Below are 7,442 nucleotides of genomic sequence, written 5' to 3' on the forward strand. Positions count from 1 at the left end.
TCTGGGAGCAGAGGCTGGAATCGGGCTGCTATGGTGAGCGTCTCCTCGCTGAGGTCAGGGGCTGGCTCCTCCTCATAGCTGGCCACCAGAGTGGACCCTGTCAGCTTCTCAGCGATGGGTCTGAACTCCTCCGGGCTGATGTACATGTCCTGGTCAGTGTCCAGGGAGGAAAAGAGGAAGAGGCCATCTGTCCCCAGGACCTTCCGTGCTCTTTCCTGCCGCGTGGCCACCTGGACCTCTGCGGGACCGTGGAACATGTTCCTTCGGGGAGGGAGTGAGAGATGGGACAAACACACGCACACACACTACCAGGTGCTGATCAAGTCGTCGTCTTCGTCTATTTCCATTTATTCAGGAAAAATGGCTAGTTATATACAGCTGGTGGGAACCAATTGGTTACCCGAAATGCAAATGGATAGAACAGCATGAACCAATCATTGCTGTGGGTGGATCTCTCTCATTGCCTAGAAACCCAATCACTTCCGGGGAGAACGGTTGGTCACATGATTTCTGAGAAACGATTTGCTCAGTGAGGAAGTGAAGCCTAATGGTTTCCAAGATGGCGAATAGCTCGAGATGGCTTCCATATGCAGTGCTCGCCACAATAGAACATAAAAAAAAAGGGACAAAATTATTTTTAAAAGGTTAAAAAATGAAAACTGCACAATGCAACCATGCCAGGACAAACCCGAGATTTAAAATGGCTTCAGAAATTATCAGGAGAAAAAAAGACCCAAGGTGAGAAGAAGTGGTTTAAAAAAATTTTTTTTTTAATTTAAAGAGACAGACAGACAGACAGAGACAGAGAGAGGGCAGAGGTCACCGGCCTTGCCTGAGTGTTTGGAAGTCTAGAGGATGAGGTTTAAAGCATAATTTTAGTTGCCCTTGCCCATTGGTCCCAGAGCATGCCAGGACACACCTCAGATTTAAAATGGTTTCTTATCTAAGTGTTTCAGGAGTCTAGATGATGAGGCTTAGAGCATAATTTTAGTTTCATTGGTCCCTAATATGTAGTTTTTTCACCATCATTTGCTCAAGAGATTTTCCTGTGCCCACTGAATTGACTGGTGTCCTTTGTCAACAATCAGTTAACTGTATGTTTTGGGGTTTATTTCTGAGATCTCTATTCTGTTTCATTGGTTGACACATCTGTTTCTATACCAATACAATGCTGGTTTTTTTTTTCTTTAAATAATTGTTTTATTTTAACTTTATTATTATTGTTACTTTCCATTTTGATCAGACAGACAGACAGATAGAGGGAGAGAGAGGGAAAGTGAGAAAGCAAGCCACCAGACTTAGGGCTTGAACCACAGTCGGCCATGTGGGAGTCCAGCGCCTCTAACCACCATGCCACCTGCCGGCCCTGTCAATGCTGTTTTGATTATCACAACTTTGTAATATATTTGGGGTCAAGTAATGAGTTGCTTGCTACTCTACTCTTCTTGCGTAGGCTTGCTTTGGCAATATAGGGCCTTTTATGATTCCAGACAAATTCTATGATTGTCTTTTCTTGCTCTGTGTAGAATATCTCTAGTAATTTTATTGAAATTGCATTAAATACGTAGATTAATTTGATTGTACTAATTCTTCCAATCTAGGAACATGGGATATCATTCCACTTATTTTGTGCCATTTTCAATTTTTCAGATTTTCATATTTTACTTGGAGAGGTCTTTGACTTCTTGTTAGATTCACTCCTACATATCTTATACTTTTTTGTGGCTATGGTAAATGGGATTACTTTCTTCAGTTCTACCTCAGTCTGCTTGATGTTAGTATATAGAAATACTATAGATATTTGTATGTTGACTTTGTATCTTGTCCCTTTACTATATTCATTTATTACTTTGAAGAGTTTTTTCATGAATACCCTTGGGGTTATATGTATAAAATCATGTCACCTACAAAGAGATCATTTTACCTCTTCTTTCCCTGTTTGAATACCTTTTATATTATTCTTTTTGATTGCACTGGCTAGGACTTCCATAACTATATTGAAAAGGAGTGGAGAAAGTGGGAATCCTTCTCTTGTACTGGTTTTTAGTGGAAAAATTTTCAGCTATTCCCCATCCAGTATGATGTTAGTGCCAGCAGTTTCATAGATGGCTTTTAATGTGTTGAAAAATGTCCCTTCTATGCCAATTTTGCTAAGACTCTTACTCATGCAAGGATCTTGTATCTTATAGAATGCATTGATTGATGTGATCATATGTTTTGTTTTGTTTTTTGGTAAATATGGTGTATTATGTTTTGGCTTTGCATATGTTGAACTATCTTTGCATCCCTGGAATAAAAGATGTATAATCCTTTTTTTTTTTTTGGAGAGGTTTTTTCACTATAGGGCGCGTGCACTTGCCAGACAGACAGACAGAAAGAAACATAGAAATAGAGAGTAAGAAATCACCCCCCAGAGGGGATGGTCACACCACAATCTCTTCTCCTCCATTCTCCTCTCAGGATCTTTGGCACACACGCACACGTGCCCGGTGTGAGTTTTAAGCCACCGGGTCCGGGATGCAAACTGCGGTCGACTACATGGGAATCCAGCGACATAGCCATTATGCCAACTGCTGGTTCCCAAAATCAAGAAATCACCCCCTAGGGGGATGGCCACACTGCAATCCCTTTTCCTCCATTCTCCTCTCGGTATTTTTTAGGCACGCACCTGCACCCAGCGTTGAGTTTAAGCCACCGGGTCTGAGACTTGAACCATGGTCGACTACATGGGAGTCCACTGACATAGCCATTATGCTAACTGCTGGTTATAATCTTTTTTATATGTTGTTGGATATGATTTTCTAGTATCTTGTTGAGAATTTTTGCATCTATATTCATCAGAGATATTGGTCTGTAGCTTTATTTCCTTGTTGTGTCCTTTTCTGTTTGGGAGATGAGAGTAATGGAGGCTTCATGAAATGAATTTAAGAGAGTCTCTTCCTTTTGGGTCTTTAAAAATAACTTGAGTAAAATGGGGGTTAACTCTTCCTTAAAAGTTTTTTAGAATTTAGAAATAAAGCCATCAGGACCTGGGCTTTTTTTCTTTAGGAGGTTATTTATTACTGATTTGATCTTATTGCTTGTTATGGACCTATTCAGGCTTTCTTTGTCTTCCTGATTCAATCTTGGTAAGTTGTATGTGTCCAGGGGGTTGTCCATCTCATTCAGGTTTTCTTGTTTGTTGGCACATAGTGGCTCATAGTATCCTTTAATGATGTTTTGTATTTCTATTATGTCTATTGTAATATTGCCTGCTTTATTACATATTTGATTTATCTGGTTCCTTTCTCTCTTCTTCATAATCTAGCTAATGGTGTGTCAATCTTGTTAACCTTTTTAAAGAAACAGCTTTTGCTTTCATTTATTTCCTGAATAGTTTGTTTTCTATTTTATTTATTTGTTTGACTTTTTATTTTTTGTTTTTTCCTGACATTTTTGGATTTTTTTGTTGTTTATCCAACTCTCTGAGGCATGATGTTAGGTTGTTCATTTACCATCTTTTCTTTTTTCCTTATGTACATTAGTTGACATGAACTTCCCTCTTATGACTCCTTTCATTTATTTTTTTTTTGAGAGGTTTGTGTGTTTTTGTGTGTGTATGTGTTTTCCTACATGGCACATGCGCTCTCCAGACAGACAGAGAAAGTCAGAGACACAGAAAGTGAGAAATCATCCTCCAGGAGAGATGGTCATGCTACAATCCCTTCTCCTCCATTCTCCTCTTGGGTTCTTGGGCATGCTTGCACACACGTGTGAGTTTTAAGCCACTGGGTCCGGGGCTCGAACTGCAGTTGACTTCATGGCAGCGACATAGCCATTATGATAACTGCTGGCCCCATGACTGCTTTTATTATGTTCCATACATTATGGAAACTCACATTTTCATTTTCATGGTTGTCATGAATCTTTTTATTTCAGTCTTGATTTCTTTAGTAGTGAAGTCATTCAGGACAAGATTACTTAGTATCCATATAATTGTGTATTTTCATGGATTCTTTCTAAAGTTAATATCAAGTTGAATTCTATCATGTTTGGAGATGCTAGATATAGTTTCTATACCTTTGAATGTGTAAAGTCTTGTTTGTGCCCTCTCATTTGGTCAGTTTTCAAATAGTTTCCAAGTAGGGGTGAGAAGAATGTATATTTCATGACTTTTGAGTAGAATGTTCTTATAGATGCTGTCAGTTCATTTCACTTGTGGTATCCTTTACTAACTTCTGTCTAGATGATTGATCTAAAAGAGATAGTGGTGTTGAAGTATCCAATGATTAGTGTGTTATGGCCTATCTTTCCTTTTAGATCTAACAGTCTTTCCTTCACATATTTGGATTCTCCTGAGTTGGGCATATAGATATTTATAAGCCTTATATTTTCTTGTTGAATTAGTCCCTTCACTACTTTCTAATGGCCATCTTTGTACTTTCTTAGTTTTTGTCTTAAAGTATATTTTATTTTAATTTTTGTCTTAATGAGATTTTTAAAGCCTTTAGGATTTAGATGGATCTAATAAATCTATAAATTTATTTGAGTTGCTAGCACTAGCCACTGTATTATCTAGCAAGTCTCTTATTTTGGAGACAGGATTTTACATTAGTTGTCTGAGGGCAAAGCAAAGAATTTTTTGGTCTTTTTTTGTGACCATACAATATTTTGAATTGAAATATGCCACGACTCCCAACTTTACATTGTTCTTTAATATAATTATTTTTGTACCTTTCCAAAAAAGCTTGAAAAAATATTATAAGCAAGCTTGATTTTTATCAGCTCTTCTCTGTTTTATGAGTATCATAAATATTATCTAATTTCCTTCAGTAAGCATCAATGAGAAAATTAAATAGTGGTTTAGGGTTTCAAGGAGATATGCAGGTATAAATAAATTTTTATTTACTGAATTTGAGTTGTAGAGCCAGCTAGGTGGTATGGTAGTTAAGACAGCTGGATCTCACATGGCTGACTCCGTGGTTCCATTTCCAGGCCTGATGACTTAAAAACCATATCAGTTTATGTGTGAGCATGCCAAAAATCCCTAGAGGAAAAAGGAATAGAAAGAATTGTGACGTGACCTTCCCCCCTTGGGGGATCCTTTCTCACTTCTCCTCTCTCAGTATCTGTCTCTCCCTACAGCAAGAGCATGCACCCTTTAGAAAATTAAGAAAAAGGAATTAAATTGTGAAAAACAACTTGGGGACCAAGTTAATGGTTGAGTTCTTCATGGCTAATGGTGCAGTTCTGTGCCTATGTACATGCATGTTGAAAATTCAAAAGATGGGGAACCAGCAGTTAGCATAATGGCTATGTCGCTGGACTCCCATGCAGTCAACCGCGGTTTGTGTCCCGGACCCGGTGGCTTAAAACTCATGCTGGGCGCGTGTGCATATGTGACCAAGATCCCGAGAGGAGAATGGAGGAGAAGGGATTGCGGCGTGACCATCCCCCCAGGGGGTGATTTCTCGCTTTCTGTCTCTATGTCTCTGTCTGTCTGGCGAGTGCATGCGCCCTATAGCGAAAACCTCTGCAAAAAAAAAAGAAACATTTGAGTCTACGTGCAAAAAGACTTGGGGACCAACAGATGGCCTAATGAACTCACTAGACTCCCACATAGTTGACCACGGTTCAAGTCCTGGCACAAGTCCGGCACTAGCAGCTTAAAACTCAATGCTGGGTGCATGTGCATGTGTGCTCAAAATCCTAAGAGGAGAATGGAAGAGAAGGGATTGTGGCCTGGCAAGTCCCCCCCAGGGCAGGAAAAGATTTCTTACTGACTGTCTCTTTGGCGAGTGTGCGTACCCCAAAACAAAATTCACTTATGTTTTCTCATATTTCTGTTTTATTCAAATAACATATGATAAGGTCTGCATTTAAGTAAGAATAGAATAATTTATGTAATATAGTTATTACATGTAAATTATAAACAATTTTAAAAATCTTTAGAGGCTTTTTTTGTGCACTGTTATATAAACGATCATCTATAATGTTTCATGATAGAGATAAGAAAAAAGTGTATTTGATAGTTGTTGAATGAAATGTTTTATAAATGTCTGTCAGGTTCATTTGGTTTATGGCATTAAATTAGTTTTTTGGAGGGACCAGAAGGTGGCATGGTGTTTAAGATTCTAGATACTCCTACATGGCCAAGAACAGTTCGAGTCCCAAACCTGGTGACTTATTTTCTCACTTGTCCTCTCTCTGTGTATCTCTCTCTGGTCAAATTAAAATAAATGAAAGAATAAATAAAATAAAATAAATAATTTTAAAAATTAGTTTCGGACCAACACTTAGCGTAATGGCTATGTCGCTGGACTCCCATGTAGTTGACCGCGGTTCGTGTCCTGAACCCAGTGGATTAAAACTCATGCTGGGGCATGTGAGTGCGTGCTCAAGATCCCGAGAGGAGAACAGAGGAGAAGGGATTGCGGCGTGACCATCCCTCCTGGGGAGTGATTTCTCACTTTCTGTCTCTCTGTCTGTATCTGGCGAGTACACGCGCCCTATAGCAAAAATCTCCCCCCCCCACCAAAAAAAAGAAAAAAAATTAGTTTCTTTCTTTTTTAAAATTTTTTCCTAGATGATCTGTCCAGAGGATACATAAGGGTTTTAAGTCCTCAATGTTTCATGTATTGCAGTCTATTTTCCCTTTTATGTTTATTAGTCTTCTTTTCATATTTGAGTGCCTAGTGTTGGATGTGTAAATGTTTATAATATTTTGTCTTTTTGGTGAATATATTCTCTTAGGATTGCATAATGTCTATCTATTTTTTTTTTTACCATTTTTATCTTGAAGTATATTTTGACTGATATGAGTATCACTCCTCCAGACCTTTTTGGGTTTTATTTTTATAAATTTTTTTTCCCTAGCCCTTCACTTTTGCTCTATGTATGTCCTTTTGTATGAGATATGTCTCTTTTAAGGAGCAAATAGATATTTCCTGTTTTTTGGGGTTTTTTTTCCATTCAGCCAATCTATGTCTTTTAATTGGCAGATTTTAATTCATTAATATTCAGTGTTATTATCTATAAGCATGGATTTATTAATCATTTTGTTAGTGATTTTTAGTTTTTGGGTACTGTATTCTTTCATTTTCCTGATGTAGCATTTTTTTCAGTACTTCATAAAGAGTTAGTCTAGTGTTGTTTAATTTTTTCTGCTTATGTTTTTCTTTTTTTTTTCTTCTTTTTTTTATTTTATTTTATTTTTATTTTTTATCATCATATCTTCTTCATATTACATTGGATTACATATAACTTTACAGTGTATTACATTGTTTCTTCAAAAGGGAATGCCATGCACGTCAGTCAGTACAGAGACATTAATCTCCCCACTTCAACATTCCATATCTTTTCTGTTTTCCCCAATCATTATCTTTATTATTCTAATTATTTTTATAAAACAGTCAATTGCTATTTCTCGTTTTGCTTGTAAAAATACTTTGCCCATCATGAAA

At 37.6% G+C, this 7,442-nt stretch overlaps 1 pseudogene; it reads right to left on the reverse strand.

The window, feature by feature from the left end:
• The window catches only part of LOC102497026 (prefoldin subunit 1 pseudogene), a 4,280-nt pseudogene extending 4,023 nt beyond the window's left edge, over positions 1-257 (reverse strand).
• Positions 258-7,442: the final 7,185 nt, after the last annotated feature.

Source organism: Tupaia chinensis, unplaced genomic scaffold (genome assembly GCF_000334495.1).
Source record: "Tupaia chinensis unplaced genomic scaffold, TupChi_1.0 Scaffold150112_1, whole genome shotgun sequence".
NCBI classification, from domain to species: domain Eukaryota; kingdom Metazoa; phylum Chordata; class Mammalia; order Scandentia; family Tupaiidae; genus Tupaia; species Tupaia belangeri.